This window comes from Notamacropus eugenii, chromosome 2, assembly GCF_028372415.1.
Source record: "Notamacropus eugenii isolate mMacEug1 chromosome 2, mMacEug1.pri_v2, whole genome shotgun sequence".
Lineage (NCBI taxonomy): Eukaryota > Metazoa > Chordata > Mammalia > Diprotodontia > Macropodidae > Notamacropus > Notamacropus eugenii.
In genome coordinates, this window is record NC_092873.1 from 301,366,412 (window position 1) to 301,392,693 (window position 26,282).

Below are 26,282 nucleotides of genomic sequence, written 5' to 3' on the forward strand. Positions count from 1 at the left end.
GTGGCTTTGAAATACGTTGAAGCCCAGTCTCCTACAAAGGCTCTTTGTGATATGCGAGCTGAAGCAGAAATAAGCACGAAACTGTACAGGAGGTCTTGCTATTTCCTGGCAGTCAAGGAAAGGGGGAATGAGTGCACAGGAGATGAGAAGGGAGAACCTCACATGACAATTGCCTTTTCTTGCCTGGAGAAAAACACACAACATTAAGGGGAAATCAAGGAACAGATCTTTTGAGAGGTGAAATCCTGACTGTCCTGGAAAGACAGGGACAGGCATGGAAAAGAATAGCAAATGAAGAATATTACCTAGGAAAAGTTGGAATGAAATATTATAAAGTAAGCAGTAGAGAATTCTGAGAGGAACATTTCCTTTATAATAAAAAGGCTGGGTTCGTAGCCTCCATGGGTGTTTCTAGGGCTTATCAGCCAGCACTTCCCTTTAAAGGCAGTGGACTTGAGTATAATGGGGGTGGTCAAGCCCCATAGTTTTCCATTCTGACTGGAGCAGATGCTGCTGAAGCTTATATGGAGCTGAGCTGGGCTCTCCAGACACTTTCAAGGACATATGTGCTCAGTGCTGAAGAATTTCAAAGCAATCTTCTGACCTGCATGAAGGCATCAGGAGGAAAGGAGCTGCATCAAAGCTGAGATACTGGAGAAAAGACCTTAAAAAAAGTAACTCCATGCTCTGGTACTTACTTTCTCCCTATTTATTAAACTTGTGGGAACTCTATGGAAGCTCACTCTTTCTTGGAGTTCTTGGGTGGGAGCAGAAAATGGCTATGATAGTTGCTCAGATATGGCAAACCTGAGCCTGCACCCCAGTCCTCTGGCTGATATTTCATTTTGTTTCTTTCCTGAGCCTGGGTGATTGAACAGTGATCATGACAGGGTCATTTTTAGTTTTAGAAAAAACCTTATGACTAAAGAATCTAGGACTTCATGGACCCCTCCGTTGAAGCTAACTAGTAGCAAAAGGAATTTCTACATTTATACTCTTCTCAGCAAAGATGCCTACTGCCAGAAGAGAGAGCCAAGCTATGTCCTATTTGGACAAAAGATATGGACTTTGAGGGAATTGTTTGGAGAGTGCAGTGTCAGGGTGAAGATACAATAGCTATTCAAGAACTCTAAATAAAGAATTGCACAGGGCTCACTAGGCACACATGTTCAGGATGCTTCAAGTGGGAGAGAGGAAGGATCCCTCCCAAGATCCCTATTTCGAAAATTTTCACTCCACAAGGCAATCTTAAGGATCGGGAATCCCAAATGCTTTTTTTGGTGGCCCCTTATTGTGAAAAGCAAACTGTAAAATCTAGATATCTGAAGTTCAATTAAATAATTAAATTCAAGTAGCTTTTCTGGAGCATGAATTATGTGTAATGAATGTACAGTGTCAAGATTTGAAGGATATCTAAAGTGGTAAAAGCCATTGTCCATTTCCTCATGGAATTTATAATCCTGTAGGGGAAGAAAGATAAGACATAAACTCAAAGGAATATAATATAGAGTATATAAAAGAACTACAATCTAATACCAGACTTCAAAGGACAGAGGACTCCTTTTCTGTTTGGTAATCAGAAAACATTTCATGAAGGAAAAGAGAGTTTTATATCCTGTAGGAGACAGAAACTTTACAAATTTTTTAATAAATACCTGTCCTCAATGAGTTTGCATTAGAGAATAGAAGTGTCTTATTAATATGCAAATAAACAAAACATAAAGATACATTGCTTTTTAAAAAAATGTTTTAAATAAAAAGTCTTGGGATTTATAGGTTATGGATTCTGGTTTTCACTTTTGTCAATGTATGCTTATCAGTCTTTTGTGTTTTAATAAGCATTTCTTTTCTAGAAGTGGAAATAAATTGCTGTCTTGTACCTTATCTACCTCGGACATTGAACACCTTTCTTCTTCCTTTGGGCTAGACCCTTGATATAAGTCAAATCTTAGGCTTAAGGTGGTTTACCAAGGGCTCTAGTTTAGGGGACACAGAGAGTCAAAGGAAAAAAGAACATGACCCCCCTATTTAGAGGCCAAATTTCCCTCAGGACTGACCTTGGAACATACATGAGCCAACCCTTGAGGGATTCCTTAAACAATGACCACTATCCCTCCAGAGAAGCAAGTGGTCTGCTGTTTTATAGGAAAATGAAGATGGGTATAAGGAGAAGTCAAGAGGTTGAGCAGTCACACCATTTCTTTGGCCATGCAAACCTTACATAAGACTGCACTGAAGTCCAAAGAATCTCTATGTTTTTCTGGATCCCAGCTTATTTGATGAGTCTGGATAAGTAGAAACCCCTCTCTTGCTTTTTTAAAATGACCTCCCTGAAAAGGTCCCACTTGTACAAAAATATTTATACCATCTCTGTTTGTTTTGAAGAATTGGAAATCAAGGGGATGCCCATGAACTTGGGAAATGGCTGAACAAGTTGTGGTCTATCATTGTGATCTAATACTATCATGCTATAAGAAATGATGAGTAGGTAGATTTCAGAAAAACCTAGAGAGACTTACATGAACTGATGCAAATTGAAATAAGCAGACCAGAAGAACATTTTACACTGAAACAGCAATGTTGTATGATGATTGATTGTGAATGACTTAGCTATTCTCAGTAATATGAAGATCCAAGACAATTCCAAGGCACTCATGATGAAAAATGCTACCCCCCTCTAGAGAAAGAACTGATGGAGTCTCAATGCAGAGCAAAGCTTACTATTTTAACATTTTGATTTTTTCATACTTGTATTTTTCATCTGTATTTTCTTTCACAGAGTGATTAATAAGGAAATGTTGTGCTTCACAGCACATATATAACCTACATCAATTTGCTTATTGCCTTGGGGTGGGGGAAGGAGGAAGGAGGGAGAGAATTTGGAAATTAAAATTTTAAAATGTGAGTGTTAAAAGTTGTTTTCATGTGGAAATTGAAAAAATCTTAAATAATTAAATTACTTCCCTGGCAAACCAATTAGCACTCAACATAGATTTATCCTCCTTCCATCTAGATTTAAATCAGAGCCTGACACCCTGGTGCAGTGAGAAGACTATGAATTTGGAATCATTGTTGTTCAGTCACTTGCAGTTGTGTCTGATGACATCATTTGGGTTTTTCTTGCAAAGATACTAGAGTAGTTTGCCATTTTCTTCTCCAGGTCATTTTACAGATGAGAAAACTTAGATAAATAGGGTTAAGTGACTCACCCACAGTCCCACAACTGTTCCTCAGCCCTTTCTGAAGCCACAGTGGCTCTCAGGTATATGCCCATCTTCCAGGTGCAGGATCAGTTTATTAAGAATGACTCTAGCAATAATTTTGTCAGCAATGACTTAGAGGGAGATAGCCCTGTGATTGTCACAGGAAAATCTATTCCATTTACCCTTATAGAGATGGAGAATGGAGGCATCCTTGAACTCCTGTGGGATAACCTCCTCTTGTTCTATAACCTAGAAACTTTCAGTCAGCTTTTGTATGAGCAATGGTCCCCCTACCATGTAAATCTCAGCTGGAATAGAATCAGCACCAGATGCTTTGCCACAGGAAAGGAGCCTAATGGCCCTCAAAACCTCTTCTTCAGTTGGAATTTCAGCTAAGGAGGGATTGACTTCAACTTGAGGTCAATGGTCAATGGCCTCAGCATTGATAGATGATGGTCTGTCGAGAACCCTATGGAAGTGTTCAGCCCATCTCTCTAGGATCATGTCTTTATCACTAATCAATGTGGCTCCATCAGCACTGAGTAGTTGTGATGTACTGTAGGTTACTGGTCCATAAATAGCTTTCAGGGAATCATAAAACAACTTTGAATTGTTCCTATCAGCATAAAACTCAATTTCATCTGCCTTCTTACTGAGCCAGGAATCCTGCATCTTTCTAAGCTTTGCTTGTACTGTGCTTTTGATGGAATTAAATGCTACCTTCTTAGAGGTGGATGAACTATCCTGCTGGTAAATCCTGTGGAGTTCTCATTTTTCATTTAGCACCTTCTGAATTTCCCCATCATTTTCATCAAACCACTCTTGGTGTTTGTGAGTGTTCTGACCCAGATGAGCAAATGCAGTGCTGTACACCAAATCTCTGAGAGCTGCCCATTTCTTTTCTGCTCCACTGTTGCCATCTGTATGTTGGCTCAACTTTCCCTCCAAGTGAGCGGCAAACTGTTCACACTCAGAGAAGAGCTCGAATTTGTTGACACTAATTCTTCTGGTAGTCATTTTGCCTTGGGGGCGACGCTTTTGATGAATGCGAATATTTAACTTGGAAAGGATGTCTACGATCAGTCCAGCACTCTGCACCACACATTGCCTTTGTCACTCTCATATCTTGTCTGTCTCTTCTTCTTACAATCACATAATCTATTTGATGCCAGTTGTTGTGAGGGTGCATCCGTGAAGTTTTATTACATTTAAGTAAATGGAAGAGTGTTGGTGATGAGGTCATGCAATGCACAAGTCTTCAGCAGTAGATGACCATTGCTGTTTTTTAGCATGATGTTTTCAGCCATGTTGACAAATGCTTTCAATGAGAATGAACACGGCATCAAAGTCAACTACCATACTGACCATAAGTTCTTCAATTTCAAAAGGTTACAAGTCAATGCTAAAGTGGAAGGGAGTGTAGGTGCATGATTTTCTGTTCACAGATGATTGTGCACTCAATGTAGCCTCTGAAGCAGAGATGCAACAAAGTATGGAACAGTTCTCTGCTGCCTGTGCTAATGTTGGTCTAATCATTAACATCAAATAAAACCACAGGTGCTCCATCAGCCACCACCACACTATTAATACTTGGAACCATCTGTTACAACAAATGGAGAAGTTTGAATGCTGTGGATAAGTTCACTTACCTTGGTAGTGTACTTTCCAGGGATACACACATTGCCAATGAGGTTGATACACGCATTGCTAGACCTAGCTCAGTGTTTGGGAGGCTCTGAAGAAAGGTTTGGGAGAGAAGAGGTATTAGACTGACTACCAAACTGAAGGTCTACAGAGTCGTTATGCTGATCCCATTGTTATATGCTTGTGAAACATGGACAGCCTACCAGTGCCATGCCAGGAAACTCAATCGCTTCCAGTTCAACTGTCTTCGGAAGATTTTGAGGATCACCAGGCATGATAAGGTACCAAACACTGAAGTTTTTGCTTCAGCTGAACTGCCAAGTATTCAACCTATGCTTCAGAGAGCTCAACTCCAACGAACTGGCCACATTGTTCAAATACAAAATTTACACTTGCCAAAAATATCATTTTATGGAGAACTTGCATGTGGCAGGTGATCACATGGTGGCCAGAAGAAACATTATAAGGACACTCTCAAGGTCTCTCTCAGGAACTTTGGATTTGACTATGCAACATGGGAGACACTGGCACAGAACCACTCAGCATGGTGTGCCCACATAAGAAAAGGTGATGTGGGGTGGGGGGGTGGAGCCAAGATGGTGGAGTAGAAAGACGCAAATACACATAGCTCCGAACCCACAACCCATACAACATCTGTATAAAGTAACTCACGGAGAATTCTGGAGCAGTGAGGCCACAGAACAGTGGAGCGAAGGAGCTTTCTGTTCCAGAGGGACCTGCAAACCTCTCGCAAAAGGTCCGTCGCTCTGCAGACGTGGAGCCCAGCCCAGACCTGCCGCGGCCGCGGCACCAAGAGGAACAGATCCGAGCAGGCTTCAGGGACGGGATCTCCAGCGGCCGCACAAATCCCTCCACCCACAGGTGACGGGGGTCGGTGAGAGAGTCTCTTTGGCGGGTCGAGAGGGGAGTGGGGTGCCCCCATAACTCAGGCCCCCTCGGGAGGCAGAAGCTGAGAGGCAGCGGCAGACCAGGGCTCCCCAAGCAGGCAGGAGCCTGGATCCATTGTTGAAGGTCTGTGCATAAACCACCTGAGGGAACTGAGCCTGAGAGGCGGGCCTGCCCAGACCTGAGCACCTGAACTTAATCTCACTCTGAATAGCAGCCCTGCCCCCTCCAAAAGCCCTGAGGCTGGAAGCAGCATTTGAATCTCAGACCCCAAACGCTGGCTGGGAGGATCAGGAGGCAAGGTGGGTGTGAGGAGAATATTCAGAGGTCAAGTCACTGGCTAGGAAAATGCCCAGAAAAGGGAAAAGAAAAAACACTATAGAAGGTTACTTTCTTGGTGAACAGGCATTTCCTCCCTTCCTTTCTGATGAGGAAGAACAATGCTTACCATCAGGCAAAGACACAGAAGTCAAGGCTTCTGTGTCCCAGCCCACCCAATGGGCTCAGGCCATGGAAGAGCTCAAAAAGAATTTTGAAAATCAAGTTAGAGAGGTGGAGGAAAAGCTGGGAAGAGAAATGAGAGACATGAAGTCAAAGCATGAAAAGCAGGTAAGCACCCTGCTAAAGGAGACCCAAAAAAATGTTGAAGAAAATAACACCTTGAAAAATAGGCTAACTCAATTGGCAAAAGAAGTTCAAGAAGCCAATGAGGAGAAGAATGCTTTCAAAAGCAGAATTAGCCAGATGGAAAAGGAGATTCAAAAGCTCACTGAAGAAAATAGTTCTTTCAAAATTAGAATGGCACAGATGGAGGCTAATGACTTTATGAGAAAGCAAGAAATCACAAAACAAAACCAAAAGAATGGAAAAATGGAAGATAATGTGAAATATCTCATTGGAAAAACAACTGACCTGGAAAATAGATCCAGGAGAGACAATGTAAAAATTATGGGACTACCTGAAAGCCATGATCAAAAAAAGAGCCTAGACATCATCTTTCATGAAATTATCAAGGAAAACTGCCCTGAGATTCTAGAACCAGAGGGCAAAATAAATATTCAAGGAATCCACAGAACACCGCCTGAAAGAGATCCAAAAAGAGAAACTCCTAGGAACATTGTGGCCAAATTCCAGAGTTCCCAGGTCAAGGAGAAAATATTGCAAGTAGCTAGAAAGAAACAATTCAAGTATTGTGGAAATACAATCAGGATAACACAAGATCTAGCAGCCTCTACATTAAGGGATCGAAGGGCATGGAATAGGATATTCCAGAAGTCAAAGGAACTAGGACTAAAACCAAGAATCACCTACCCAACAAAACTGAGTATAATACTTCAGGGGAAAAATTGGTCTTTCAATGAAATAGAGGATTTTCAAGCATTCTTGATGAAAAGACCAGAGCTGAAAAGAAAATTTGACTTTCAAACACAAGAATGAAGAGAACCATGAAAAGGTGAACAGCAAAGAGAAGTCATAAGGGACTTACTAAAGTTGAACTGTTTACATTCCTACATGGAAAGACAATATTTGTAACTCTTGAAACTTTTCAGTATCTAGGTACTGGGTGGGATTACACACACACACATGCACACACGCACACACACATAGAGACAGAGTGCACAAAGTGAATTGAAGAGGATGGGATCATATCTTTAAAAAAATGAAATCAAGCAGTGAGAGAGAAATATATTGGGAGGAGAAAGGGAGAAATTGATTGGGGCAAATTGTCTCTCATAAAAGAGGCAAGCAAGAGACTCATTAGTGGAGGGATAAAGAGGGGAGGTGAGAGAAAAACATGAAGTCTACTCTCATCACATTCCACTAAAGGAAAGAATAAAATGCGCACTCATTTTGGTATGAAAACCTATCTTACAATACAGGAAAGTGGGGGATAAGGGGATAAGCATGGTGGGGGGGGATGATAGAAGGAAGGGCATGGGGAGAAGGGTGCAATTTGAGGTCGACACTCATGGGGAGGGATAGGATCAAAAGAGAATAGAAGTAATGGGGGACAGGATAGGATGGAGGGAAATATAGTTAGTCTTATACAACACAACTATTATGGAAGTCATTTGCAAAACTACACAGATTTGGCCTATATTGAATTGCTTGCCTTCCAAAGGGAAGGGGTGGAGAGGGAGGGAGGTAAAGAAGTTGGAACTCAAAGTGTTAGGATCAGCTGTCGAGTAATGTTCTTGCCATTAGGAAATAAGAAATACAGGTAAAGGGGTATAGAAAGCTATCTGGCCCTACAGGACAAAAGAGAAGACGGAGACAAGGGCAGAGAGGGATGATAGAAGAGAGAGCAGATTGGTCGTAGGGGAAATTAGAATGCTTGGTGTTTGGGGGGGGAGGGGATAAAAGGGGAGAAAATTTGTAACCCAAAATTTTGTGAAAATGAATGTTAAAAGTTAAATAAATAAATTTAATTAAAAAAAAGAAAGAAAGAAAGAAAAGGTGATGTGCTCTCTGAGCAAAGCAGAACTGAGACAACACAAAGTGAATGCAGGACGCGCAAATTTGCAATATCCACCCCAAATATTCAAATAGACTATCTGTGCCCAATCTGTAGTAGAGCATTCTGAACCCCTATTGGTTTAATCAGTCACAGTCGGATACACTGAAATTTCGGTTTACTAGGTGATGTCATTTTGGTCCTCTTTGAAGACGAAGGACAACAACCACCCAAACATAATCCTTCCTCTACCACTTACCAGTTGGAGACTGATTTTTGAAAACTCATTGCTGTTCTAACCTTAGTTTCTTCATCTGTAAAGTATCTGAAATAATACTGGTTTACCTACTTTGCAATGATAAGAATATTATCCGGAGTATCACATAATTACACAATTATATTATATAGTGCTCATTATGTGCTGGGCACTGTGCTGAGCACTTTGCAATTATAATCTCATTTGAGCTTCACTCCAACTGTAAGGGCGAGTAAAGGAGGATCTTTTGCTGTTTTTGTTTTAGTATAATCAAGAAGTATAATGCCTCTATTTGAATGTGACTGAGGAGGATCTTTCCCACCCGTTGTCAGTCCTGGGAAGATTTGTGAGGTTTAAGCCTTTAGTTACTGAGGCACTGGTTCTTTAAGGGTGTGATGCCCTTTGACTATAAAAAGTGTATAAAGTCTCTGAGGTGCAGTTTTATTTTGGGGCTTAGTTTTGGTAAGAAAGTTTGAGTGCCAGAGAAGGACACTGGGAAGCTGCTAAGGAACCTCCTGGCTTAGAGAACTCAGATGTCATGCTTGCCTGACCAGACAGGTGTCTGTTGAATTATGGTCAGAGGAAACCATGTCTGTTGATTACTTTGGGGTCCCGGGTATTGACTCCCCTGAACCAGGTGAATGATATATGTGCTTGACTAAAGGATTGATAAAGGTGCTTGATGAAAGTCATTGTTAACCCCTCAAAAGTTGCCTTTCTTTTTATGAATGCAGATCTAAGAACCTGGGATAGAAGGTCCCATTGTGTATGTGGGGGTGCTTATTGTTACAACAACCATCCATGGGAAAGAGGGACTATTATTTTCCCCATTAACCCCACTTTACAGTTGAGGAAACAGAGGATGGACCACTTTCCCCATAGATGATCATAAATGATGGGTGATGATGTCATCTATAGCCCTTAAGGGCTCAATGTAGGACTCTCCACCACAGACTCTGAAAACAACCCCACCCTCTCCCCAACTCCTCACCCCCATGTCTATGTGAAGGTTTGTTTTCCTACCTTGGAAAAATTGTCACTTGTTCCCAGGGCTAGTGGCTAGGAAATCTTGGATCATGCAGGAAGATGAGGGTAGATTTCCCAGGACTGCACTCCAGCCTCTGCTGGGAATTGTTAACTTGGAGGCTGTATTGCAATTGACTTCGAAGAGCCCAAACCTCTGCTACCAGGGTGCTCAAGTCACTCCTCAGAAACCCTTGGTGATAGATATCCCTGCTGCAAGCTGAAAGATCAAGGGACAATTTGGTGCAATTGAATGGGAGTCACATCCTGTGGAGCTACATCCTCTTGACAGAACTCCCCACCTAACCCCACCCATCCAAGCTGACTCCCTTTTTTCCTACTTTACCATCTCTGCCAATATTGGCACTAGTCTCTGAAGGCTTGAAATTTTGGCATGATCTTAATATCCATCATTCCTCTCCTTCCCATCTTATATGCAAGCTATCATTAAGTACTACTCATATTCTCTTTGAGATGTCTCATTTCTATCCCTTCTTTTGAACTACAAGCATTCTGAGCTCATATTCATCTGATCAGTCATAGCCGGATTCATTGTCACTTCACTCTAACATCATCGTATGATTTTGGTCCTCTTCAAGGACAGAAGAAAAACAACCAACCAAACAATCGCTGCTTCTCTCCAGGATATCATCATCCCGTTCCCACATTACCTGCTTCCTGCAGTTGCTCTGCCTTGCCACTAATTTTACCCTCTGACATCTGGAAGACAACATCTAAATCCTCTTTCAAATTACAGCTTTGTGTAGCCATAATGCACCCTGCCCCTCAACTCCAGTCTTTTCTAGGCTAAATTTCAACACGCACCATACAAATTTCCATCTCTGTTGCCTGTTGTCCTTCTCTATCAATTTCTCCAAATCTTACCCTCTCCATACCAAGCTCATCTCATCATGTTTGCAATACACCTTCTCTAACTTCCTGTTTTTATTTTCTCCTTTATTAAAAGGGAGGGAAATGAAGTGATGTTTAAACAAACTTCTTTCACTAAGTTCCTTCTTTAATTGTCACTTTTTTTAAACCCAAACTCGTGATTTCCTTCATACAGGAAACTCCCAATAGGAACATACCACCACCAATGCCAATCTGTAACTTAGCATTTCACACAAGTGCTCAAGGTCCCATAGTTTGTAAATGTTAACAGGATTGGAACTCAGACTTCCCTGACTTCACCACATCACAAAATAGATAAGATAATTTGGGGGAGAATCATGTGTATAAATTGAGCCTTAAAGGAAACTTAGGATTTCAATAGGCAGAGGTGGGCAGGGAATGCACATCGGGCACAGGGACATATCATTTCAAAGGCAGAGATGGGAGATGGAGCATGATTTCTGAGGAAATATAAGAAGGCCACATACAATGCTGTCTCATATTAATATTGTTTCAGCTAAAGCCCATATACCATTTTAATGTGAAATACTGTCAAAACAAGTCTTCCTTAACCTTATATTTAAGCAAATAAATTTTTTTTAACCTAAATCTGAAGTTTTAACATATCCCCACTAAATAATTTTTAATCCAGCCCTCTATCTTCTATGGCATACTATCCCTTTTAAGCATCTTGTTAGTGACCCTTAAGTCTTTTTAATATTTTATTTTCCCCCCAATTACATGGTATAACACTTTTTAAACATTTAAAGAGATAGTTTTGAGTTCCAAATTCGATCCCTCTACTTGGCCTCTTCCTGAGACAGTAAACAATCAGATTCCCTATTCAATTTTGTCTTGTTGAAAGTCATGAACATTTTATTTGCCTAGTGTCAGTCAGTCTTGGTTTAGAAACCCCACCACCTCCATAGAAAACACATTCTACTGTAATTTGGAAAAATTATATTGTCCGTATGATGGATAGAGAAGACTCCCCCAGCTTTTCTGGGCTCTGGACAAAACTACCAAGTAGGTGTTAACAAGAAAGATGAGCTGTGGGATTTGGGCTACAGGGTTGGATGTCTGCATTATGAGTATCTGAAATCTGCTCATTGTGAAACTAAGAATCCAGAAGTATTCTTCTACTTGAAGGCAATGCAAGTGGATTTCTTTAAAATCCAGTCTATAACTTGAGCATTTCAATAATTCATCCTGAATTTGTCTTAAGTAATATATCTGGATAAGGTTGACCTGTGCTCTCTTGCTGTCAAGGCTGCCTAGACATGAGCCCAATCACAACATGGACAGTTTATTCCTGCAATTTGTGCCTGAAAATGTCTCTCCTCTTTTCCCCACAACTCCAACCCATCTTTCATGGTACCTTTCCAAGAACGAATACTGTATCTCTGTGGAAGATGGAGTTCCCAGGCAGAGAGCTGGGGCAGGAGACAGATAGGGTCGAAATCACTTACCCTTCAGCATCTGCTTGGGTAGAGGGCTACATAGAGGGTTATGTAGACCTGCAGCTCAGACTGCAGGGACTGGAGGACTCTGTGGTTCTCCTCATCCTACTGCTGGAAGAGGATGATTTTGTGCTGGAGCCTACCAGGAAAAAGTGCAGGGCTTTGGAACACCTGGGATTCCACAGGGCAACAGACCCATCAGGACAACATCACTGTGAGCTAGTGATACTCTCTAGAAGCAGGTGCCTTAGATTGGAGTAGGACACAAAGAGAACAGCTACCATAAAGTCTTTCAGTGTTAGAGCAAGAAAGGTGCACTGCATATCACTGAGGGGATTAACAGGCCCTCAATAGAATTCTATGTATTGGCACAGGGGCAGTGGATAGACTACTGGACCTGGAATCCTGAAAGACTTGAGTTCAAATCCTGCCTCAGATACATCATAACTGTGTGACCCTAGACAAGTCATATAACCTCTGTTTGTCTCAGTTTCCTCACTCATAAAATGGGGACAATAATAGCACTTACCTCTCAGAGTTGTTATGAGAAACCAATGAGAAAAAAATGGTAAAGCTCTTGGCACAGTGCCTGGCCCATAGTAACTGCTATATAAATGTTACCAATCATCATCATCATCATCATCATCATCATTCTTATCTAGTTTAATCTTCACAACCGTCCTGGCAAATAGGCTACAAATGAAATCGAGATTTAGTGAAGTTAAATGGCTTGTCCAGAGTCACATGGCTAATAAACTTCAAAGGTAAGATTTGAGCTCAGACCTTTCTGACTCTAGGTCACTCTAAGCCTCCTATCTACTGTGTCACCTTGCTCCCGATTTGTTGTTCAGTCGTGTCTAATACTTTCTGACCCCATTTGGGGTGTTCTTGGCAAAGGTACTGGAGTGGTTTGCCATTTCCTTCTCCAGCTCATTTTACAGATGGGGAAACTGAGGTTTAGGTGACTTGCCCTGGGGGTCACAAAGCTAGTAAATGTCTGAGGTCATATTTGAACTCAGGTCTTCCTGACTCTAGGAACAGTGCTCTATCCACTGTGCCACTAGCCAAATGTCACTAGTCATATATAGAAAGAAAAGGAGGTTTCTAGAAAGGAATTTTCATGAAGTTAGGGCAGGAGACTACTGGTAAATGTTTCATTGCCTAAAAATATATACAACACAGACTTTCATGTTTCATATGCATTCTTACCATTTTTACTATCACTTTCTTAAATCTAGACCAGGACTTCTTAAACTTTTTCCACTCATGAACCCTTTTCAAGTTTTAGCAGCATTGTTGGGATTTTGTGGCCCAATGGTATGTATAGTGCAAAGGGCACATGCTTTATGTTCAGAACCAAGGCTACAGTGAAGTGTTGCCAGACACACCCCACATCCATTATGGGTTTGATTTTTAATTAATTTTTTGTTGTTGCAGATTCAGAAACCTTTTCCCATTGTCAAATTTTTCAAGACCCTATGTGGGATCGAAAATCACAGTTGAAGAAGCTCTGCTCTACACCATCAACAAAATACTATATCAAGCCTTGATATATAGTGTTTCTTGATTTCTGATGTGTGAATACTCACTCTGAAAACTGACCATCTGGCTCCCTGAGCACATCCTGATGGCTTCCAGCACACTCCTGACTTAGGGCTTGTAACAAGGGTACTTGGGGTCAGAGGCAGAGAAAGAAACTCTGTCTCTTTACAGCCTGTCTCGCCTGTCTTGCAGAAGCTATGAGACAGAGGGCTGCCCTGCCCCTAGACAGGCCTGGCTCACCTGTTGTTTTTCTCCTAGAGGGAGAGCTGCTCCTCTCAGAACTGCAGGATCACCTGCTGCCTCTCCTTCAGGACCTCAACCATCTGCCACTGCTCAGCTTTCTGCCTCTCCAGCGTGGTCTCTAGCTCTTGAAGTCTGGTGTGGGAGGCCAACAAAGCCTTGCTCAGACGCTCCAGCTCCCTAGACTGCTCTGATGGGGCAGAGAAGACAGATTTGGGTTTGTGAGGCACCGAGGTATCTAGACGCCTTGGAAACTCCCAAAACCCACCAAAGAAGATGAGAGCTCCACCACAAGAGACTTGGCAAACTGAGAAAAGAGTTAGGTAGAAGGAGAGACCCTATGCCTGCAGATGACTATCAGGAGTGGGAAAATATCGGACTCTACCACAGGGCAAATGGACAGTACTTTTGTAGTCTTAAGTCACAGTTAGTGACTTAAAAACAAAGGAGCAACTGGGCACTCAGCTTAGCCTCCTGGAACAGAAAAGCTACACCTGCTTCTCTCTGGCAAAATTTTCTATACAACATGTTTGAGAACACACACTGAAAACACTTGTAGTGAATATGATGCTTTCTTCAGTTGTCTCAGTTACATCTGACTCTTGGTGACCCCATTTGGGTTTTCTTAGTAAAGATAAGTTTCTTAGCAAAGATGAATGGAGTGGTTTACCATTTCCTTCCGCAACTCATTTGACAGATGAGGACACTGAGGCAGACAGGGTTTAAGTGACTTGCCCAGAGTCACACAGTGAATAAATATCTGAGGCCAGATTGGATCTCAGGACTTCCTAATGTAAGGACTCTAGATGTAACATTCAATGCAGCTCCTACATGAAGCCAGATAATAAGGATAGTGCTAGCTTATATTAATATATATCCTTTAGGCACCATCACATTGGAGGGAGCTGGGTAACCTGATGGGTAGAGAGCTGGATTGCAGAGTCATGAAGACCTGAATTCAAATCCCTTTTCCCAGAATTGCTTTCACTCTCAATTTCATCTGGAAATCAGAGGGTAGTCATAAGTACTAAGAGACATGATAACTTCTCGTTTATGATGGGTATTGTATTTCTTGCCTTCTCAGTGGGTGGGTGAGGAGTGGAGAAAGGAAGAAAATTTGGAACTGAAAATCATTTTTTAATTTGAATTTTTAAAAATCATAAAAAAATAATATTTAATAGAACTTTAAATGCTATATAAATGTGAGCTATTATTAAATATTGGATGAAACAACACTAAGGGCTAGGTAGAACAAGTAATAATTATCTTACTTTTGCAGATGAAAAATTTAAGGGTGAGAGAGAAATTTCTCTGTGGTCATAAAGTAGGGAATGACAAAATCAGGCCTCAAACCCAAGCCTTCTGTTCCTAAGGCTCCTTGTTCTTTCTATTATGTCTCTCCTTCGGTCACAGCCTGCTAAAGGCAACTTAACCAGGGCTATGGCACCTAGAATGTTGACTTCTATGCCCCCTCTGAACCGATGGATGTTCTCCCATGGAAGAAGGAGTCCACATCCAAAGCCACTCTGAGAATTCTGAGTATCATGGAGCAATGGAAGAAGTTTCAGGAATTCCCCCACAGATAGAGGAGGCCATTGTCTGGGGTCTTGCCCCTCTTACCTTTGGAGAGGTGGTTCAGCTGAGTCTGCAGGTTTTCCTTTTGTGCCAGGAGGATTCTGATCTCATTGCCCAGCTGGGAAACAGCCTCCAGACTTAGCATGTGAATGCTAGAGGAGGAGCCTGTTACAAGAATGAAGCACTGGACAACTCAGTTGAGTTACGTACACACAGCATCTGTATTGACTTAATGACTGGCTCATTCCTGATTCCCAGTGGTTCCAACTCACCACAGTCAAAGTCCACCCAACCTCACTTTTTATTTTTACAGGGCATTTATCTGGTAGATCTAGGGAATTCTGTAGACCAAATATATCTAGAATTTTAGGGAGGCATTGCAGGAAGCTTCTCATACTATCCTTGAGGATGGGATGGAGAGGTGTGGGGAAGATGAAAGTACAGGTAGGTGGATTCCAAATGAATTGAATGACTGGACCAAAGCAGAGAGATACATATTAACCTGGAAGGAAGTCTCTAGAAGAGAGCTTGAGGGACCTGCCCTTGGCTCTGGGGCATTCACTATTTTTCCATATGACCTGGATAGCCATTGAAGTAATAAATGGTGTGTTTACCTCATTTCCAGAAGGCTCCAAGGTAAGAGGGATAAGGAACATGTTGGTTGAGAGAGTCAGGTCAGGATTCAAGGGAAAGGAAGAGAACAAACTCCAGGGTAACTGTGGAGAAACCCAAAAACATCTCATCTGGGCTTTGCTTTCCAACACCAGCCAGCTCAGCACCAGCTAAACTGAAGCATTTTAGCTTCCACCTGAAAGAACCAGAGGCCACAACACACAAAACCTCAAATTCTAGGCACAAGAACAGTGGGACAGAGCTCCTTGTGCCTAGAATACAGTGATCTGTTTTAAAAGCCAGGAAAAGGGTGATTATCACGAGCAAGAAGCAAAGTTGAAAAGAAAAGACCATAGAATGGGGACAAAGACAAAAACACAAATATCAAAGAGGTCAGCACTGAGACTGTACTCCCATCTGAAACTTCAGAAGAGAATATGAACTGGTCTATACCACAAACAGCCTTCTTGGAAGAGCTCGGGAAGGATATTAAAAGTCAAATTAGACAAACAGAAGAAAAACTGAGAAATGACTTTAAAAATGTTAAAAAAGAAATCACAGAAGAATTTAAAAGGACAACTGGACAAATGGAAAAGGAAGCACAGTAACTAACTGGACAAAATAACTACTTCAAAGGAATAATTGGACAGATGGAAAAGGAAATGTAAAAGTTAACTGAAGAAAACCGTTTGATAAAAATTATAGTCAGGCAAGTGGAAGCTAATGACACTGTGAGCCATAAAGAATCAGTCAAACAGAATCTAAAGAATGAAAAGATACAAGAAAATGTAAAATAACTAATAGGAAAAACAACTGACCTGGAAAATAGATCTAGCAGAGAAAAACCTAAGGATTATTTGCATATCAGAAAGCCATGATGAAAAAAAGAGCCTGGACTATATCATCCAAGAAATCATCCAAGAAAACTGCCCAGAAATCCTAGAGCCAGAGGGCAAAATGATCATCAAAAGCATCCACCATTCACCTCCTGAAAGGGACTCCAAACTAAAAACAACAAGGAATATCGTTGCCAAATTCCAGAAATATCAAGTGAAGGAGAAAATACTGCAGACAGCCAGGAAGAAACAATTAAAATATTGAGAAATTACAGACAGGATCACACAAGACTTTGAAGGTACGACATTAAAAGATCAAAGAAACTGGAATACAATATTCCATAAGACAAAGGAGGTAAGGAGCTGAGACTACAACCAAGGATTAATGATCCAGCAAACTTGGGCATAATATTTCAGGCAAAGAGATGAACATTCAATGAAATAAGGGATTTCCAGACCTTCCTGATGAAAAGGCTAGAACTCAATAGAAAATGTGATCTTCAAAAGTAGGTCTCAAGGAGGCCTAAAAAGGTAAACAGGGGAAAAAAACTGTTACTCAATATGGGCAATCTGTTAACATCCCTATAAGGGAAAATGATACTTGTTAATCTTGAGAATTGTATATTAATTATGAAATATAAAAGAGATATACATAGATAGAGGGGGTGGGTATAAATTAAATGATCTGATGATAATAAATGTAATTTAAGGGTGCAAAGGGATTTTAATGGAAGATGTGAAAAGGGGGAGGCAGAAAAAAATAAACTCTATCCCAGGAAGAGGCACAAAAATATATTACAGTAGAGGGAAAGAGGGGAGGGAGACAAGCATTGTTTGAGAGGTATTCACATTTGATTGGATTCAAGGAGGGTACAACAAACTCAGTTAAGTATAGAAACACAGCTAGCTCTATAGTCAGTAAGAGGCTAAGTTGGAAGGAAAAGGGAGGGGAGGCAAAACAAGAGGGAAGTAGTAAGGGGGAAAAGGGATTAAAAGAGAGGGGTCTGAAAGAGGGGAGAGAAGACTGAGGGATGCAGTGGTCAAAAATTAAAGCTGTATCATGGAGGGGAAGGGAGAAGGGAGAACTAAAAGCATAAACAAGGGGAAAGGGAATGGAAGGAAAGACACACAAAGTATTCATGACTGTGAATGTGAATGGGATAATCTCTTCCATAAAATTGAAACAGATAGCAGAACGGATTAAAAACTATGATCCAACAATATGTTGTTTACAAGAAATGCATTTGAAAAGGGGACATACACACAAAGTAAAGGTAAAAGGTTGGAGCAAAATGTTTTGTGCTTCAGCTGATGTAAAAAGAAGCAGGGGTAGCAATCTTAATCTCAGAATAAGCAAAAGCAGAAATAGATCTAAACAAAAGAGATAAGGAAGGTAAGTATATCCTGCTGAAAGGCAACATAGACAATGAAATAATTTCATTATTGTACATATATGCTCCAAGTGGTAGAGAATCCAAATTCTAAGAGGACAAGTTAAGGGAGTTACAGGAAGAAATGAAGAGCAAAAGTATACTAGTGGGGGACCTCAACCTCCCCCTCTCTGAACTTGATAAGTCTAACCTCAAAATAAACAAGAAAGAAGATAAAGAGGTGAATAAAACTCTGGATAAGGTAGATAGCATAGATTTCTGGAGAACACTGAATGGAGATAGAAAGAAATATACATTTTTCTCAGCAGTACATGGCACATATACAAAAAGGGACAAGGTACTAGGGAAGAGAAACCTCATAATTCAGTGTAGAAAGGCAGAGGTAGTCAATACATCCTTCTCAGATCATAATGCAATAAAAATTAGATGTAATCAGTGGCAATGCAAATATAAACCAAAAACTCATTGGAAACTAAACACTCTAATCCTAGTGGGTTAAACTACAAATTATAGAAACAATCAATAACTTCATTCAAGAGAATGACAATAAGGAGACAACCTACAACAAAAGCCCAACAGCAAGAGATAGAAAAAGAAATCCCATTTAAAACTATGTTAGACACTATAAAGTATCTGGGAGTCCAGCTGCCAAATCAAACTGAGGGACTAGATGAACACACTTACAAAACACTTCACACAAATAAAGTCTGATCTAAGTCAGTGCAAAAATATCACTTGCTTACGGATAGGAAAAGCTCATATAATATAAATGAGAAATCTACCTAAATTAACTTACTTATCCAGTGCCATAACAACCAAACTATCAGATAATTATTTTTGTTTTGTTGTTGTTGATTGGTATATCTTGTAAAATATGTTGTATGTCTTCTTTTTTATTATTTATTTGTTTTCAGTGTTCTACTATCACTTCTATCTTATGTTTCCCCCCTCCCCCTCCCTTCTTCTCCCCTACCTCCCCACTCTCTCCCTAAAATGGCATACAATTTTATATAGGCTCTACACATACATTTCTATTAAATGCATTTTCAACTTAGTCATGTTGCATGGATTCAGCCATTCCCCAATTAATGGGCATCCCCTTGATTTCCAGTTTTTGGCTACAACAAAGAGAGCTAGAAAAAATAACAATATCAAAATTCATCTGGAAGAACAAAAGGACCAGAATATCAAGGAAACTAATGAAAAGAAATGTTAGAGAATGTAGCCTAGCCCTATCAGATCTCAAATTGTATTATAAAGCAGCAATCATCAAAACCACTTGGTACTGGATAACAAACAGAGGGGTAGAGTAGTGAAATAGGTTGGGTACCAAAGGCATAATAGTTAATGAATATAGCAATCTACTGTTTGACAAACCCAAGGACCCCAGCTTCTGGCATAAGAACACACTGTCTGTCAAAAATTGCTGAGAAAACTAGACAACAATGCGGTGGAAACTGGGCATAGAGCAATGCCTGAAACTGTACACAAGAATAAAGTCCACATGGATACATGATCTAGGTATAAAGATTGATATTATAAACATATTACAGGAGCAAGGAATAGTGTGTTTGTCCAATTTATGGAGAATAGAAAAATTTATGACCCAAGAAGAGATAGAGAATATTATAAAGTTCAAAATTAATTAATTAATTAATAATCATAATTCTGATTATGTTAAATTGAAAAGTTTTTGCAAAAACAAAAGCATTGCAACCAAGATTAGGAGGAAAGCAGAAAACTGGGAAAGAATTTTTGCAGCTAGTGTCTGTGATAAAGGCCTCATTTCTAAAATATATAGAGGACTGAGTCAAATGTACAAGAATATAAGGCATTCCCCAACTGATAAATGGTCAAAGGATATGAAGAGGGAATTTTCATGGGAACAAATTAAAGCTGTCTTTAATCATATGAAAAAATGCTCTAAGTTACTATTGATTAGAGACATGAAAGGAAAACAGTTCTGAGGTACCACATCACACCCATCAGGCTGACTAACATGACAAAACAGGAAGATGATAAATATTGGAGAAGATGTGGGAGAGTTGGAACACTAATTCATTGTTGGTGGAGCTGTGACCTGATCTAACCATTCTGCAGAGCAATTTGGAACTATGCCCAGACAACTACAAAAATGTGCATGCCCTTTGACCCACCAATATCACTTTTGGGAGTCTATCCCAAAGAGATCATAGAAATTGGAATGGGTCCTACATGTAGAAAAATATTTATAGCAGCTCTCTTTGTGGTGGTGAAAACTGGAAATCAAGGGGATGCCCATTAACTGGGGAATGAATGAAGAAGTAGTGGTATAAGAATATAATGGAATACTATTGTGTTATGAGAAAAGATAAACAGTAAGACTTCAGAGAAGCCTGGAAAGACTTCTATGAACTGATGTTGAGTGAAAAGAGCAGAACCAGGAGAACTTTGTACACAGCAACAACCACAATACACAAGGAATTTTTCTGGTAGACTTAGTTCTTCATTGCACTGCAAGGACTTAAATAATTCCCAATAATCTCTTAAGGTAAAATGCCTTCCCCATCCAGGGAAAGAACGATGGAAATCAATCATAAAATCAAGCAGATCACTTTCTTTCGTATTATATTTTGGTTTTTTTTAGGATTTCTCCCATTCATTTTAATTCATCTATGCAACATGACTAATATGAAAATGTATTTAATAGGAATGTATGTGTTGAACCTATATAAAACCTTATGCCACCTCAGGGAAGGAGTGGGGAGTAGTGAAGAAGGGGGAAAGGGATGAAAAACATCTAACATATATGGAAGTGATTGTAGAACACTGAAAACAAATTAAATAATAAAAAATCAATAAATAAAATGAAAAAAACTTTCCAATGGACTCTTGAGACAAAACACCTTCCACATCCAGAGAAAGAACTATGGAATTTCATCACAGATAGATAGAGATCATTTTCTTTTGTATTATGTTTCCTTTTGTTCTGTTTTATAGTTGTCCACATTCATTTCAATTCTTCTATGCACCATGCATTTAATAGGAATGTACGTGTAGAACCTATAGAAGACTGTATGCTGTCCCAGGGAGGGAGTAAAAAAAATCTTAAGATACGTGGAAGTGATTGTCAAATACTGACAACAAAATAATTCAATTAAAAAACAACTATAATGTATCCTGAGCTCTTTAGAAAAGCTAAGCAATCTTACTACCATCTAAAGTAATGCTCAGTTCATCAGTCTGACAGCTTTGGACCCAGGACTTACGAAATAAGGCTTGGTATTGCTCTAGCTGGCGGGCCTGGGTTTGGACTGTAGCTTCAGACACTAGCAATTTCCCCTGGAGATCTTGGTAGCCTTGTTTCACACTGTTCCAGTTGGGACCAGAGATGGTAAGTTGACCCCTGCAGACTAGATTGTTCTAGTGACAGCCCTTGGCTGTTCACCTGAGAGAGTCAGAAAGGGAGAGTTAGTCAATAAAGAGACTCAGTAGAAGAATGGGTATTAGACCTCTAAAACAGAAGATTCTGAGCAGATGCCTAATCACCATCTTCAATGATTAGAAGGGTATTTGGTAATGTGGAAGAGTGATAATACACGGTAGATTTAGGCTTAAGGTAAAGTCAAAGCTTCTAAATAATTAGATCTGGACAAAAATAGAGTAAGCTTCCTTGGGTGTTAGTTTGTTCCCCAAAACTAGTTTTCAAATGCAGACTGGATAGCTATTCATTAATGTAGCTAAGCAGTGCAGTAGATAGAGCACTGGGTCGGAAATCAAAAAGACCTGAGTTCAAATCCAGTTTTAGATATTTATTTTCTGTGTGGCTCAGGACAGGACACTTCACTTCTGCTTGCCTGAGTTTCCTTATCTGTAAAGTGGAGATAATAATGACAGCACCTACCTCCTAGACTTGGTATGAGGGTCAAATGGGATGGCAATTATAAAACACTCAGTAAATCTGTGCAGTGTTATCACCTTGCTGACAAAGGTTCATATGGTAAAAGCTATGGTTTTTCCAGTAGTAACGTATGGCTGTGGGAGTGGGACTATTAAAGAAAGCTGAAAACTGAAGAACCGATGCTTTTGAACTGTAGTGCTGGACTGGACTTTTGAGAGTCCCTTAGACAGCAAGGAGTTCAAATCATTCAATACTAAAAGAAATTAATTCAGGTTCTCCCTATTTGAGATTTGCTTAGCAAAAATATTAGTATGCTTTGAACATTTCCTTCTCTAGCTCATTGGACAGATGAGGTAACTGAGGCAAACAGAGTTAAGTGGTGTGCTTGATCAGGGCCACGCAGCTAGTGTCTGAGCCTGGAATTGAACTCGGGAAGATGTCTCCAGGGCCAGTTTTCTCTCCTTTGTTGCTACTGTTCACATATAAAAAAAATCAGTAAGACTAAGTATATATCATGGATTAGATAAGGACTGAGCTAAAAGAACTCTAAGGTACCTTCTAATTCTGAGATTCTCTGATTAACACCCCTGGGACACCCCTATCTTGATGTTGAAGTCATACTTGGGGCAAACCAGAAGGAAGCATCACGATTGTTTCCCAGAACAATCAGAGGGAGTGGGAGGGTGGTTCCCAGAAGGGAATGGAATGATGATTAACTACTACACTTCAAACTTTGGAGGCTCTAGGGGACCCTACCTCTACCTCCTACATCCTACTTTCCCTGGCTTCCCCACCAAGTTAAGGACAGATAGAATGACTCCACATTCAGGTTTCTTTCCTGGAAGCCTATACTTACCTGGTGGTCATCCTTGCGTTTTAAGTCAAGGATAGACACAAGGTCAATGATCTGTGACCCAGAATACAGCCCTTTGAACGCCCTGTCTTGAAGCTGCTCTGCCTAGGAGTCCAAATGACTTCCATCTTCCGTCTGTCAATCTCCACGGTCAGGCTGATAATAAGCTGTGCATTCAGCTTCTTGCCCCCTCCTTTGCTATTCAGGGTCAGCTGGTCTCTCAGAAGGCTGATCATGGCATTGGCATTCTGGAGCTTCCCCTGCACCTTTCTGACCTCAGCACACTGGCTGCCTTCTTTGAAAGGCCCTCTGGCATTCTCCACCCACCATTCTTCCTCCTTCTTCTTGTCTTCCTCCATTTCCCAGCCTTCAGACATTGCTTCTCCCATCTGCTCCTTCAGCTCCACATTCTCCAATTACTGACTCAGCAAGGTGTTCCTACAGGATGCACACACAGGCACAGGGTACCAGGCTTAGGACCTCAACAACATTTCTGATGTTCTCCTTAACCAACTGAAGTATGTGATTACAGTTGATTAAAGAATTACAAGTTTTGTTGTGGAAGGGGTGGAAAATGGCTTTCCCATTTCATGGATGAGAAAAACAAGGCACAGAGAGGTCAACTAACACCGCATGACAGAGGCAGGACTAGACTATCAAGTCTTCTGACTCTTGGTTCAGGCTTTTTACCACAATGGGCAAGATTGGATCCCAGTTGCTGAAGAACCAGCAACCTCTGAATTCTCAGAAAGAAATCTGTAATTTCTTGTGTGAGACAAAAAGCAAGAATATTCTTGCTTGGGACACATCAATTCCCATGAGTTTTGGGGGATTTTTTATTCATACACATGCAGTGTTTTCTCAGTAGGTGATGATTGTGATGAGGGAAGTCCCAATAACATTCACAGGGCATTCCAAAGAAACTAAGTTTTTTCTAATACATTAGGGCTCTTTCTCTTCTACCCAATTCTTTACCAAGGCAATGATGAAGGGCAAAATGATTTGAACTTTGCATTCTCTACTATTTATACTCTCTCTCTCTCTCTCTCCTCTCTCTCTCTCTTTCTGTCTCATAGGTACACAGATTAGCTAGACAGATACAGGAAGAGAGACAGAAACAGAGACAGAGACAGACAGACAGAGCTGGAGAGACAACAGGGAGTGCACCTCTGATTTCATTGGTGTAGGAGACTTTCCAGAGAGGAAATTTTCTCCAGCAATATATGTTGTCACTGCTTCTAGATCGTAAACTCTTAGAGAGTTTCCTAGAGTCCTGAGGTTGACCAGGATTATGCAGTCAGTATACGTCAGAGTTGCTGCTTAAACCTAGGTCATCTTGTCTTCAAGGAGAGTTCTCTATCACATATACATTTTATTCAGCCCTTTGATTGCATCATTGTGGAAACAACCTCTCCATTCTGATCACCAACTTGTATGCAATTTAGTCTTAAGACAGTAGTCTGGACCACTTAGAAGCCAAGTAACTTTCCCACAGTCATAAAGTCAGGACATGTAAGACTTGGAATTCAAATCCTGGTCTAGCCAGCTCTCTCTCCATTACACACCATAGTATATGTATCAGTATCATATTATAAAAGTAGATTTATGGCTCAATGAATAGGGCATTGGAATTGGAATCAGGAAGACCAGGGCTCAAAGACCTTCTCAGGCACTTACTACTTATGTGACCCTGGGCAAGTCACTTAGCACTCTGTACCTCAGTTTCCTCATCTGTAAAATGAGAGTGGTGCTCTGGAGGACCTCTGAGATCCCTTTCACCTCTAAGTTTCTTAGCCTAGTACTCCAAGTCCACTACTCCATTCACTATGACATCCCAATCTCTACTCCATAACTAGGATTCTATCCCAACTGTACATAATAATAATATATTAACCTTTGTCTGACACTGTTTTCTCAACTGTATAATGGCCCAGCATTGTTGTGAGGATCAAATGAGATAATATTCATTAAGCACTTCACATAGTGCCTGGCATTATGAAATGATTGTTCCCTCCCCACTAGAATCTAGGTCTCCCAAGTGCCAAGACCAGTGCTCCTCCTGCATGTAGCCCAGTGCCTTACCCAACTGGGGCAGAATAAGCCTCTTGGGCATCATGGCACTTGCCTGGAAGAATTCCTCTTTGCCAGGTGCCTATTTCTGATCTGATATGGGAAACAGAGCAGAATCCAGCTTTCTCAAGCTGGGCTTTCAGATCCTTCAGTTCCCCCTTCAACTTTTCTCTTCTGTTCCAGGAGTTGATAGATCTCTGCCTTTGGGAAGATTATTTCCTCCTCAAGGTCACAGTTTTTGTCTCATCTTGACGGGTAAAGAGGAGTTAGATTAGAATATTGGGTATCCTATGTCCCCACACTTTTCTCTAAAGCCTCTTTGATGTACTGATAAGAAATCAAGGTTTAAATTGGTTAGGTCATCCAGGATGAGAGTATCCACAAACCAAGGAGTTAACAATGAAGACCACCAGGCAGAAAGAAGTAGTCAGACCCCATGACCTTTTCTATCTTTCCAAAGTGCTTTGCTGGCCCGTAGAAATGACAGTACATAAGGGCAGTAAATGGACCTTGTGGCGCAGGGAGGGGATGTACATACCAGAGAAGAAAGAAGAGACTCCGCCATCGGACAGGTCACTTTAGCATGACTGCTGACGGAGTTGATAAAGCCTAAAACAATTTGTATTTTGTTTTAAAGGAGAGAAACTGGGTCTCTCTACTTTATACCTCAACTAGGTTGAGGTATAAGGATGCTATGATTCCCTTGTTCCTACTGCTTGAAAGTTCACCTAGAGTAGCTTCCAGAAAAGACAGTGAAGGACTACAGTACTGCTAGTACATCATCGGTACACAAGGTAACCCATGGGCTGTCCAAGCAGAAATGACAACAAGCTCTTTGGCCACAGAATAAAAAGCAGAGGAATGAACTGAAGTCACAGAGTCATAGAATCAGAATGTTTAACTGAACGGAAACATAACAGTCCCCTTAACTTCAGGCAGGTGACTGGAGTTCAGTCATAAACTGCCTGGGGCAGACAGTTAGGTGTCCTCTTCTTAAAATATCTGGGGCGCATGACTGTGTCCCAGGCCTAGAATTCACTCTCTCCTCACCTTCCTTAGAGTCTCCAACTTTATTTCAATTTTTTCAAAGTTTATCTCATGGGCTGTTTATCACAGGAATTCCTCCCAAATATTTCCCCAGCTGCTAGGTCTTCCCCCACTCCAAACATCTTGTATTTATTTTGTATGTTTGTGTCTATGTATGTGTGTGTACATATATATATATATACATGCACATACATATATGTGTGAATACATGTGAATATATATTCTTGATATCTGAATATGGACATCTATATATAAGGATACCTATATCACACCCATATACATATACATACATACATATGTGTGTGTGTATACTCACACAGATATCCTTAAAATAAATTGGTCCTTTGAGGAAACTCTCCTCTTAGCATTTTCTGTGTCTATTACAGCATGAGGTACAT

At 40.6% G+C, this 26,282-nt stretch overlaps 1 protein-coding gene across 15 annotated transcripts in view; it reads right to left on the reverse strand.

The window, feature by feature from the left end:
* LOC140527554 (myomegalin-like) overlaps positions 1–25,715 on the reverse strand; it is a 79,099-nt gene extending 53,384 nt beyond the window's left edge. For 7 of the 15 annotated variants that reach the window (XR_011974850.1, XR_011974849.1, XR_011974847.1 and 4 more), the window contains exons 1-8: positions 25,376–25,713; positions 22,771–23,205; positions 21,283–21,461; positions 15,810–15,911; positions 15,241–15,360; positions 13,621–13,810; positions 11,848–12,531; positions 9,488–9,707 (exon numbers count right to left, since the gene is read on the reverse strand). The gene's annotated coding sequence lies outside the window, so the exon portion shown is untranslated. Of the gene's footprint in view, positions 1–9,487; positions 9,708–11,847; positions 12,532–13,620; positions 13,811–15,240; positions 15,361–15,809; positions 15,912–21,282; positions 21,462–22,770; positions 23,206–25,375 lie in introns of all 15 variants that reach the window. The other 8 variants (XR_011974846.1, XR_011974841.1, XM_072644575.1 and 5 more) reach the window with 6 other exon arrangements.
* Positions 25,716–26,282: the final 567 nt, after the last annotated feature.